The sequence below is a fragment of the Leopardus geoffroyi genome, chromosome A2 (assembly GCF_018350155.1).
Source record: "Leopardus geoffroyi isolate Oge1 chromosome A2, O.geoffroyi_Oge1_pat1.0, whole genome shotgun sequence".
NCBI classification, from domain to species: Eukaryota; Metazoa; Chordata; class Mammalia; order Carnivora; family Felidae; genus Leopardus; species Leopardus geoffroyi.
Window position 1 is genome coordinate 144,362,139 of NC_059331.1, and position 13,624 is coordinate 144,375,762.

A 13,624-nucleotide genomic window follows, 5' to 3' on the forward strand; every position below is an offset into this window, starting at 1 on the left:
CCTCATCATCCACCCCACCCCAAATATTTATGCAAGCCAAATATATTTCCTGGTGGTTAATCCTCCAAGAAGATTTGCCTATAATCTTCTCATTTTCAGTTGATTTAAAATGTGAGAAACTGCCCATGTGTTAGAAAATGCAAAAAACAATGCCATATGTTTGGGGTCCATTTAACTCAAGCTGTGATATGTATTCCACACATGGAGATTTATGCCACAATTCCTGCTTTGGGGTAATCATTAAGACTCGGAACCTTTGCAGGCTACTCACCCAGGAGGAATATTGACAGCATGAAGCTCCCACATGGAGCAAAACTGACAGGGGAAAGTGGGAATGGGATTTGTTTCTTTCGGAAACTAAGACGATATTTTTCTTGCTAAACCATCTGCAGGTGGTGGTAAGTGTATCATGTTGGTTTTGCTCAGTTTATTAAAGCACTGGCTATGGAAGCAAGATCAGACATGTGACACTGATCAGGCCAATGAGCTTCATGACAGTGATGTGCCCCTCACCCTCACAGTCAGCTCACACCTGTGTGCAGGAGTCATGGGAGGGATTTCCTGAAATGGTACCTATGGCCCAGTGCACATGAGTCCCTAACTGGCTTCATTTGGGTTCCCCCAGAAGCACAACCTGGGACAAAGATTCAAGGGCAAGTAGTTTATTGAAGAGGTGAAGGAAGCCCCAGTAATCAGGTGGGGAAGTGAGCCAATAAAGGGTGCATTATTGAGCCAGTGACCACTGTGGGCCCATGGAACTTAACACCAGTGGAGAACTCTGGAAGCCAGGGTAGAACACACACCTGAGTTGCCCAACCAAGGGGTAAAGAGGCTATACACCCACTCCTGTCCTTTGTTGCTAAGAACCGCTCACAGATGGTATTAATTTCTGGCAATTTCAGCCTACTACATGGGTGGCAGCCAGCCTCCAGAGGCCAGGTAAAGCCCGCCGGCAAAGAAATGCAGGTGCTGGCAGTTAGCAGGCAGGCAGCGTGTAATCCAGAAGTCTGAGAAAATATAGCAGGTGACAGCATCTGCAACATCTGCTATTAGGAAAACCACACAAAGCTTACATGGATCAAGGCAATGTCTCTCCACATGAGGTCCAGGGACCACCTGCCTCAGAATCACCAGGGAGCCAGGGAGAAGTACAGATTCCTGGGCCCAATCCAGAGCTGTATGCATCAGACTCACTAAGGCCAGAGGATGTGTATGTTTTGCAAACATTCCAGGTGATTCTGATGTTTTTACTAGAATTTGAAATCTACCGCTTTTAGGAAAATATTCTCCACACAATCAGCAGGCAGTGTTTAGATATATAAAAAGCTACTTGCAAGGCCTAAGGAGGCAGACCTTAGTGCTGTCCACATCTGTCCATGGTCACAGAAGCTCCTTGTCCTGTCTTTTAAAACTCCTTTTAAACTGAGGCGGTTCCATCAGTGTTTTCTGAGGAAAAGAAGCTAAGTTTCAGCCCTAACTCTGCTGATAGAGAAGTCATAACATCTTGAACTTTTAACATTTCTATATATCAATTTTTACCTGTAATGTGGGGATGGAAAGACAGCCACATGTTCAACTAAGATTCATGCTCCTCTATCAATAGTGTAGTGTTGTCACCAGAAAGGAGCTACCACATACATACACACACACACACACACACACACACATGCACACACACACACACACACACACACACACACACACACCACTCACAGGCATAGCATTCCCCACCTCCCTTGCACCTAGTTGTTGTTAGGTATCTCATTGTACATTGAACTGAAGTGATGTGTGCCAGTTCTAGGCTGAGGAAATTAACAAGCGGATGCTTCCATAGCTCTGTTTCCCCTTCTTCCAGGTGGAGGCAGAGACCTCCATGGTCCTAAGATTGGCAGCTCAAGATGGAAGCACCCTGAGGCCTCAAACTGCCAAGTTGAGGAATGCTGCCTGCCTACCAGAAAACATCCACACTGAATTGTCAGGTGAGTGAGAAACTTTCACTGTGTCGAGTCACTGAAATTTGAGGATTCGTTTGTTGTAGCGCTTAGCTGTTATTCTAACTAATAAAGTGGTATTGGAGGAGGTCATTGGAAGAACATGACTGCTTTTGACCCATGAGCTGGACCCAGGCAATCAGTGGTTCCTTACCCTTTCCCCTATCCTTGGAATGTTCATTCTGCCTACTATTTCCACACTGGTAGCTGTTTCAAGGACACAGCCTTGAGAGAGTAATGTGTTGTTGAAACCATCTGGACTGGATACGTGACAGAACCCCATTAAGGCCACTGTGTAAATTTTAAGATTCTGGCATGCGGGCACAGAGATCTACTTGTAACCACCCAAGACAAGCCTCATAAGTTCTCTTGCTTGTTACACCTCCCACCTACAATCTGGAGTGCTCTGCCTCTTTCTTAGGCTTCCTTGCCCCTTGCTAATCTGACCACTTTCAGATTTCACCCAGGGAACTCCCAAGCTTATGAACCAATAAGTGGACGTGGTAAAGTGTGTCCCCACTAACCTAGGAGACACAAGAGAGCAATATCCCTGCTTCTCCAAGAACCACTTCAGCGTGATTACATGCCCCTCCTTAGTAACATTTGTGCACTCAGAGGCATAGGGCCACGTCCATGTCCTTCCCAAGCCCAATCCTCCCTATCTCTGGCATAGCCTGACCTGAGAGAAGGAAAAGGTAGCACATTGCAGTGTTTGCCTCCTCCCTGAATAGCCACTTACTGGGTCCAGAGACATCTTCAAGCCAAGGAGATTATTACTGATAAGAGAATTGCTTTTCACTTCCTCTTATATGATCTCCTTTAAGTATCAAAAAATATATATTCCTTTGAACTTGCTGGGGAAAGGGATCCATATTTCCTGGCACGGAAACATGCTCAGTGTTTCATCTCCACTCATCCTTCTCGGACCAGCAAGGTCCTATCTTTTCCTCAAAAACCTTTCCCAAATTTCTAGAACACCCTAATATGACCCGCAAAATTTAGCTGTTGTTTATATTAATGCATTTTTTTCTCTTTTTAAAAAATGTTTGTTTCTTTATTTTGACAGAGAGAGAGAGAGGTAAAGAGAGAATCCCAAGCAGGCTCCACACTGCCAGCATAGAGCCTGACATGGGGCTCAAACTCACAAACCATGAGATCAAGGCCTGAGCCAAAATCAGGAGTCAGACACTTACCTAACGGAGCCACCCAAGTGCTCCTAATGCATTTTTCTCTTATCACACCTCTATCAAGCTGGACTGTTTTCTCTCATGGTGTAGTAGCAGTATCTTCATTTGGGTCCCTGGGCATACAGTAAGTGAACATGAGTTACTTGGCTGTTAACCTTGGAAAGAATCAAATATTCATACCACCACCACTGCCCCACCACCACTACCAGCCACACCACCCCCTGCCTCCTCCTCCATCACTGCCACCTACCCCGCCATGGCTTCCTCCACCTGCATCACTACCACCAGCACTGACTACACCACCACCTGCACCACCTCTGTCTCCCAGTCCTCTACCATCACTCCTCACACACACACCTTAGCTCCCTCCAAGGCTATATAGGGAAAGCTTAATATAGACCATATTTTCAAATCACTCTGTAAAAATTGCTGGCTGTAACTCAATCCCTAATGTGACTTTGAGTCTTATATTTCAGTTTGTTAGATTTAAAAACTATTGAAACCTTACTCTTTAATTATTCATTAAATTTTTTATCTGAATCTCAGAAACCTATGTTCTGATAAGAAAAACACTTAAAACAATGATTGGCAAACAGAAAGAACATAAATGTTAGCTACTGGATGCTGCTGTCCAAGAAACAACTTGTATTACATTTCATATGGCTTTAAATTTGTAACAAAAACTTCTTGTGACAATTTGATGTCAGAAATGAGCATTAGTTTCGTGAGACTCCCAGTGACAGGATGTTTTGGCTTGTTTTGCTACTTACCAACTGACCGGGAAGTAATAACCAAATAAAATTATACAATGATGCGTCCAGATAAGCTATTTGATTCTTTCCAAGGCTAATAATCAAGTAACTCATGATTAACTACTTGACCCAGGAAACTACAAAGTTACAGCCACTACATCATAAAATGACATAGTTTAGCCTATGTGATAGAGAGAAAATGTAGGAAAACAAACAACCAACAGCTAAACTATATAGGTCAAAACAGGGTGCTCTAAGAGTTTGAGAAGATAGGACCAAGCTGGTCTAGGAAGGATGGGTAGAGAAGAAAAGAGTATGTTCCAGAGCTTCTAGGAAATACGGCCTTCCTTTTCCCATTGTCCAAAAGAATCTTACTAAAACATTATTTTCAAGTACAAAAATGTGGCTTATTAGGTAAGCAAACCATGAACCTCACTCAGGTGTACGGAGATACCACAAGAACCCAGTTTTACAAGGCAGCATAGTAGGTATCTACAACTGTATGGCAAATTACCCTAAAAGTTAGCAGCTTTAAACAGCACATATGTATTATCTCACAATTCCTACTGCTCAGGAATCCAAGCCTGGCTTACATAAGTCTCCAGCTCAGACTCCTTCACAAGGCTGCAAAGTGTTGGCTGAGACCTTAGCCATCTCAAGACTTGACTGGGACAGGATCTGCATTCCAAGCTTACTCAGTGGTTGTTGGCAGGATTTAGTTCCTTGTGGGATGTTGGACTGAGAGCTTCAGTTCCTTGCTGGCTGTTGGCCAGAGGCTACCCCTAAATTCCTTGCTGCATGAACTTCTCCACAAAGCAGATGACAACTTGGCAAGTAGTTCATCAGAGTGAGCAAGTGAGAGAGAAATCGGGAGAATGCCAGCAAGATAGAAGAAACAGTCTTCTGTAACCTAATCTTAGAAGTGTCATCCCATCACATTTGCCATTATTCTTCTGTTCATTAGAAGTGAGTCACTAGGTGACTCAACCCCCACTCAAAGGGGGTGATTGCACAAAGGCACAAACTCCAGGAAGCAGGAATCTTCCAGGAGCCAGCCATCTTAGAAGTCTGCCTACTACAGGCATTGTTGCTTTGAAGATCTTATTACAGTGAGGCTTGCAGAGCTTTGAATATGCCTGCCCGTGCCTCCATGGCGCCATGAGGCATTCAGAGCAGTTGTTAAGCAAGGGACAGCATCTACCATTTATAACTGTATAAACTCTGCAACTGACAGTGTTAATACATTGTTGTATTTAATGCCCGGTGGGGAGGGAATATGTTTTTGAAGTAGAGAAACAACAGTGGGCAGAGATTCCACTGCTTTGTAACACCTTTAATTTTATTATTTTTCTTCTGGATGGTCACAAAACTAATGGATTTCTCCTGCCTGTACTCCTGTACCCAACAGCAGTCTTACTTTCTATTTTCTCCTTTTCTTCCTTCCTTCTCACTTCTTCCATTTTCTGATACCTACTGGTAGCTTCATTGGAGGGAAGAAGAGTGAAAAACATGTTCATCGTTTGGAAGAATTATTGCACTTCTTCATCTTTTTTCCCATTTCAAACTAAGAGGGAGGCAGGAAAGCAAGCAGAAAAGGAATCAAAGAGGGAAGGCGAGAGAGGAGGGAAAATGAAGCTCTGGGAAAGACTCTAGCCATCTGGGGTTTTATTGCCTTAAATTAGAAGTGAGGGAGGATTTCCCAGCTGGAGATAGAAAAGCAGAATCCAGGAGCATTTCCAGGGGCAAGTTCTGGGTGCAGTTTTTCGAGTGGGGAAGTAAGTGGTGGCACAGGCAGATATGCAGGCTGTAGACAGGGAGGGCTGTCCAACAGCCAAGGGGAGCAGTGGGACAGGGTATTGGGCCTGGGGAAGGGCAGGAGAGGGAACTGTGTGCAGAATACTAGCTGGTGAGCAGGGCCGGGTCCCAATAAGGGGATATGAAAACAAGAACTTAAGAGGTGGAGAAGGAGTAATCTTTCCCCAAGGACATGTTAACGGTTGATCAGAACAGGGATCCGTATTCCCATATTCAAAATCTCCATCCCTGTATGCAGGACTTGCTCATTTTTCCCTCCTTTCCCTCTCCAGCCTTCTCTACCTTTACCTCTTAATTCTACCCTTTGTCCACTTCCTTTCTTCTTGTCTTTCTTTTTCTCTCTTTCAGTCCTTACTCTTTAAGTGATCTTATTACAGAAGAAAAGGATATTTATTATATATTAATACTTCAAGAATAGAACTTCCTGTTCCTTGCTCTAAGTTAAAAACCTTAACAGATGGTTATTTTTTAAAAACCCCTATTTCTATTTTTAATTTGTGTAACCTTCTATAGACTTTTTACTACTTTCTCTGACCCTTGATAAAAAAAAAAAAAAAAAAAAAAGTTTTCAAGTCCCTACATCAAACCATACATAATAGTTGGGTTGAATCTCTATGGTTATGCTTGAGTATAAAATAGCACACTTGAGAGGAAAGGGGTCTTTCTTTTTTAAGTCTAAGATTCCCAACTGGACATTAGCATGACCATAAAATCTGAACTAAATTTAAAATCTTTGCATGTGACCTGTGGATTCAAAATATCTTACACTATAAAGTCAGTACAAAGACTTAGGTTAAACTGTTTCCGGTAATCTATATTGCAAATATATTGTTACATCCTAATGAATGGCAGTAAAGAGTTTTATTGGCAGCAATGAAAAAAACAAAAAAGATGATAAGCAACAGTTTGATCTCAGACTTTGAAGAAAAGAAAAAGGCCTAGTTCTCAAAAGCCTAAAATTAAGCTTTTCACCTCAATTCTGATACTGTTTTGGCAGCCTGTGTAGGGCCTCCAGCTGCTAAACTCTGAAGTGTGATCCTATCACTCACAGCTTAAGGACGACTATGTCACGGCAGTGCCTTGACTAGGAAAACTCCCAGAGATACCTGAATGTCACTGAACGGTGCTCTGGCCGCCACAAGTGAAGAAAGGGCTCACACCTCCCCCACACCCTCCAAGGCCAAAACATCCCCTCTAGTCAGAAAACATTTCAAGCACACTCAGTGTCCTACCATTAAGACATTTAGAGAGTTCACTGTGCTCAAGTCCAAGTTAATCAGGTGAGGATTTTGTAAGCTCCCTAGGTAATAGACAAGAGTAGCATGTCTTGGGGATGGTGCTCTGCCCAACCAGCAGTGTGTGTAGGTGGCCATCTTACCATCTGATAAGACCAGCCATTTTGCCAGTGCGGCTCCTTCTGAGGAACTGTTTTCAGAAGAATACACTCACACATTCACCTCTGAAGCTAAAATTAAGTGTATAAAGCCTAAGACTTTCTTTTATAAAGATGCATAATTGTTGGGGGAAGAAATTTGAGTCTTTCCTCTCTCAGTGAGGACAACCACTCTCACCTTGGACTTTGAGAAGAGACAAAGGGGTAAGGAAACAAAAAAGGAAGAGGAAACAAGTGGGTAAGAAGGCAGGGAGGGAATCCATACGGATACTTCAATATGAAGGAAAAGAATTAAGGTCACCCAAAACACAGTAGCATTGTTTCTAAAGTACTTAAATTTCAGCCAAACCTAGAATCACCAAGATAGAAAAAGCTGTTGAGGTTGTCTTGTTCAAACCCTTCAAACCATAGTGAGGAGACTAATGTCCAGGGCAGGGCAAGGACTTGCCCAAAGTCCCCTAGTGAGTTAGAGAAAGAGGTAGAAGACTGGTCTGCTGACAATGGCCCAGTTCTTTGTGCAGCACCCCAGAACATTTACATTTTTAAAGATGGACATCAGGCTCTGGGCTGATGGCTCAGAGCCTGGAGCCTGTTTCCGATTCTGTGTCTCCCTCTCTCTCTGCCCCTCCCCCGTTCATGCTCTGTCTCTCTCTGTCCCAAAAATAAATAAACGTTGAAAAAAAAAATTTTTTTTTTAAAAAAAAGATGTATATAAGATATGTGTGTGTGCGTGTTGTAGATTTCTTTCTCTGCATTTGTAAATTATTCTATGCAATGTTCTTTTCAAATCAAGGTAATATATTTTCTTTTTTTTTTCTTTTCAAAGAAATGTGTACATTCCAGTGAGTTAGCATACGATGCAATATCAGTTTCAGGAGTAGAATTCAGTGATTCATTACTTATACACAACACTCAATGCTCATTATAACAAGTGCCCTCCTTAATAGCCATCAGCCATCTAGCCCATACCCTTGGAATCTGTATTTTTGTATCCTTTGGGTAAATATAAGGTAATATGTTTTCTACTAAATCACACTCTATCATTTACTGAGTATTTAAATTTACCTGACCCAAAGTCTTAACCATAAGTACATTTGAATGAAGAAGATAAAGTAAATATTGCAATTTATTTACATTTCCCAAAAGCATTTATCAAGTATTATTCTTGAGCACAGAGTTATCCTAGCTACAGCCTCCTATATTCAATCTTATTTTCAAGACACATGAATAAAAGGTTTGGAGCCTGTAACAACCTAGACTCCTCCTTGAGAATAGGATTAATTCTTGGCAATGCCAACAAACTGACAAAGATTGCTCTAAAGCTCATCTTCCCAAACTAACCTAATCTTAATCCCAGTCTTCCTACTCCCAGGCCTCCAACATACTCTCCTCCAGGAGCAAAATTAGGAACATTTTAATGGAGGGACAATAATGGAAACTCTTAATGCTTAATAGATGCAGTCTACTTCTGTAGAACTGTTCAAATCACTAAGCTGCATCAAACCAAATAAATCAGGGCTGAAAGCAGCTATATGTTAATTAGAGAGACAAGAAAATATGATTTCCTAGATTTTGTCCTCAACTAGGATTAAGCTACCTGGCTTCTCAAGGATGGCTCCTAAGTGACTTATTTTACAACCTCCTTGACATATTTAGGTTAGTACCTGTTTGTATTAAGACAATGAGACCCTCTGCATTTCTAGAACTTGTTTTCTCTACCTGCCCTACTCCCTTCCTCAACCAGGGCCCAGATAGCTATGGTATGAGTAGAATTTCTGCAGTGTCCTTCTCTCAATTCTGTCCCTTTCTCTTTTTCTTTAACCAACCAACCAACCAGACAACAAATAACTAACCAATCCTTATCTCTCCAAAAAATAACTCCACACTAACTCCCTCAACTCTCCCACACATTCTGAAGAATGACTGAAATTTCGCCTCAACAAAATATTAGCAAACTGAATCTAACAATACATTTTAAAAATCATTCACCACAATCAAGTGGGATTTATTCCTAGGATACAAGAGTGGTTCAATATTCACAAATCAATCAACATGATGCATCACATCAACAAGAGAAAAGATAAAAACCATATGATTATCTCAATAGATGCAGAAAAAGCATTTGACAAAGTACAACATTTACTTATGATAAAAACCCTCAAGGGGCTCCTGGGTGGCTCAGTCGGTTAAGCATCCGACTTCAGCTCAGGTTGTGGTTTCCTGGTTCATGGGTTCGAGCCCTGTGTCAGGCTCTGTGCTGAAAGCTCAGAGCCTGGAGCTTGCTTTGGATTCTGTGTCTCCCTCGCTCTCTGCCTGCCTCTCTCTCTCTCTCTCTCTCTCTCTCTCCCTCCCTCTCAAAAATAAATAAACATTAAAAAATTTTTAAACCCTCAACAAAGTCATTTTAGAGGGAACATATCTCAACATAATAAAGGCCATTTATGAAAAACACTCAGCTAACCTCATACTCAATGGTGAAAAACTAATAGCTTTTCCCTTAAGATCAGGAACAAGTCAAGGATATCCACTCTCACCACTTCTATTCAACATAGTAATGGAAGTCCTGGCCACAGCAATCAGACAACAAAAAGAACTAAAAGGCATCCATGTTGGTAAGGAAGAATTAAAATTCACTATTTGCAGATGGCATGATACTATATATAGAAAACTCTAAAGACTCCACCAAAAAACTACTAGAACTGATAAATGAATTCAGTAAATTAATATACAGAAATCCATTGCATTTCTATACACCAATAATTAAGTAGCAGAAAGAGAAATTAAGAAAACAATCTTCATTTACAATTGCACCAAAAATAATAAAATACCTAGGAATAAACTTAACCAAGGAGGTGAAAGACCTGTCTGTATTCTGGAAACTATAAAACATTGGTGAAAGAAAGTGAAGCCAACACAAACAAATGGAAAGATATTCCATGCTCATGGATTGGAAGAACAAGTATTGTTAAAATGTCCATACTACACAAAGCAATTTACAGATCAGATTTAATACAATCTCTATCAAAATACCAAAAGAATTTTTCACAGAACTAGAACAAACAATCCTAACATTTGCATAGAACCATAAAAGATCCCAAACAGCCAAAATAATCTTGAAAAAGAATAAAACTGGAGGTATGACAATCCGAGATTTCAAGATATACTACAAAGCTGTAACATCAGCTTTTTGCAACATCAAAATAGTATGGTACTGGCACAAAAATACACACGTAGATCAACAGAATGGAATAGAGATCCCAAAAATAAACCCATGATTATATAATCAATTAAACTTTGACAAAGCAGGAAAGAATATCCAATGGGAAAAAGTCTCTATAACAAATGGTGTTGGGTAAACTGTAAAGCGACATACAAAAGAATGAAAGTGGACCACTTTCTTACACCATACACAAAAATAAACTCAAAGTAGACTAAAGACCTAAATGTGAGACCTGAAGTCATCAAAATCCTAGAAGAGAGTACAGACAGTAATGTAACTGACATCAGCTCTACAATGTTTTTCTAGACATGACTCCCAAGGCAGGAGAAACAAAAGCAAAAGTAAACTATTGGGACTACATAAAAATAAAAAACTTCTGCACAGCGAAGGAAACAATCAACAAAACTAAAAGACAACCTACTGAATGAGAGAAGATATTTGTAAATGACATATCCAATAAAGAGTTAGTATCCAAAATATATAAGGAACTTATAGAACTCAACACCAAAAAATAAAAGCAAATGATCCAATTAAAAAGTGGGCAGAAGATTAAAATTTTAAAAAAATTTAGAGGGGAGCCTGGGTGGCTCAGTCAGTTAAGTGTCCAACTTCGGCTCAGATCATCATCTTGCAGTTCGTGAGTTCGAGACCCACCTTGGGCCATAAGCTGGCAGCTCAGAACCTGGAGCCAGCTTCATATTCTATGTCTCCCTCTCTCTCTGCCCCTCTCCTGCTCACACTCTGCCTCTCTCTGTCTCTCAAAAATAAATAAATGTTTAAAAAAAAAGTGGGCGAAGATATGAACAGACATTTCTCCAAAGATATACAGATGGACAACAGACATATGAAAAGATACTCAACATTACTCATCATCAGGGAAATGCAAATCAAAAACACAATGAGATATCACCTCATACCTGTCAGAATGGCAAAAATCAAAAATAAGAAACTGTGTCAGCAAGGATTTGGAGATAAAGGAACCCTGATGCACTATTAATGGGAATGAAAACTGCTGCAGCCAATGTGGAAAACAGTATGGCGATTCCTCAAAAAGGTGAAACTAGAATTACCATATGATCCAGTAATTCCACTACTGGGTATTTACCCAAAGAATATGAAAACACTAATTTGAAAAGATACATGCACCCCTCTGTTTATTGCAACATTATTTACAATAGCCACATTATAGAAGCATCCCAAGTATCCATCAATAGATAAATGAATAAAGATGTAGTATATATATAATGGATGTGGGATAGATAGATAGATAGATAGATAGATAGATAGATAGGTGTTATATATAATGAGATAGTACTCAGCCATAAAAAAGAATGAAATCTTGCCATCTGCAAGAATATGGATGAATCTAGAGAGTACAATGCTAAATGAAATAAGTCAGTCAGAGAAAGACAAATATCATATGATTTCACTCATATGTGAAATTTAAGAAACAAAGCAAGCAAAGGAAAAAAAGGCAAACCAAGAAACAGACCCTAAACCATAGAAAACAAAGTGTTGGTTATCATAAGGGATGTGGGTGGGGAGATGGGTGAAGCAGGTGAAGGGGATTAAAAGTATATTTATCATGGTGAGCACTAAGTAATGTGTAGAATTGCTGAATCATCATATTGTCCACCTGAAAACTATATGTTAACTATACTGGAATTAAAAAATAAATTTATTTATTTATTATTTAATTAATTAATCTTTTAATGATTGAAATTCTATCATCCATTTTGTCCATTACATTGTTTCAAGGGGAGTCTCTTTTTATCTCTTGGGTGCTCAAATAATCCTACCTTCTCTATCTCAATCTACTCTTAAGAAAAGATTGAAAACCCTTACACTAAAATTGAAATGACTACCCACAGCTTAAAAAGGTACATTTCTCAGGGAAGGATTTGCATTTTAGCAAAGTTATGTGAAGATATATACCCAATACCCATCTTGTTTCCAGGGCATAATAGACTCTCTTTTTGTTCAATTGATATATATAGCTCAGTGGGAAATATATTTTCAAATCAAGCTCTGTCTTCATTATAGCATTGCTTTCAAAGTGATAACTTTCTATTGATAAAGGTTCATATAGGAGAGCACTAGAGTTGGGGTTGACCATGTAGTCATTTGAAAAAATGTTTGATTAAAATATCGTTGTTTTCGTCTTGGCAAACAAAATAACTCTTGTGAAATAATTTTAGTGGATGGCTTGTCTCACCAACTAGTTTATAAACTTGAATTCAGAGAAGACATAGGTATGATATCTTAAGGACTTATTCTCAGCTCCTGACACATGCCTTACCTATAATTGGAGTTCAGCAGATGCTTGCTGAATAAATATGAGAACCGATGAATAAAAATGAGATAGGAAAACAGATGAATAGAAGGATGGAAGGATGAGTGGATGGATAGATGGAGGGATGAATGAAAGAAAAGAGTATCAATGGACTAGAAGGGGAGGCACAGATAAATGCCACAATTCACTGTCACTCAAGACAAAACTTACATAGAGTTTCAGTTAGAAGGAAATATATATATTGGCAACAGAAAAGAGAGGAGAAAAGGAGGAAGAAAGGATCATTGCAAGAAGCAGCATGGGCAGTAAGAGAGCAGTGATGGTAAGAAACTTTTGGTGTACTGGGTGTCAGAAATTTATCTGAAACTTGGAAATAGGCAAAAAGAGATTACTAGGAACCCATTTAGTAAAGTGCTGGGCTTGGCTGTTTATTGTCTAGGCCAGTTTACAACTCTGCAGATGCAGAGGTTAACTTGTAGATATTTGTTTGGTAAAATAGATAACCAGAGAGGCTATGGTTTATGGTTCTGTTGGATATTAACCAGTTTTGTATATAACCCCTTAATCTTATCTTAGTATTGCCTATAAATGCCTAGCTACTCAAATGTTCTTTGAACCAGTTTTAACATCTTACTGGTTCCCTCATTAATGAATTAAATAAAATCTTTGGTAAATGGTGATTTTATATATGCATGAGAGTCCTGATTTTCTCTTTAAAAAAAGTATCAAAGATCTTCATGATACATCATTAGGGAAACATTCGTGATTTAGGGACTAGAATACCTACAGTTCTGCCTGGTTCTCAGGCTCTAGAATACAACCAGCCACTTTGACATCTGGCTTCTCATCTGTGAGACTCATTATTTTCATCCTGTGCTACCAAAGAAGTGGGAAGTAATATAATTCATATACTTCTTTCCAGTGGCCAAAGTAAATATTTTTTCATTCATTCAACAATATTTATTAAGTGCCT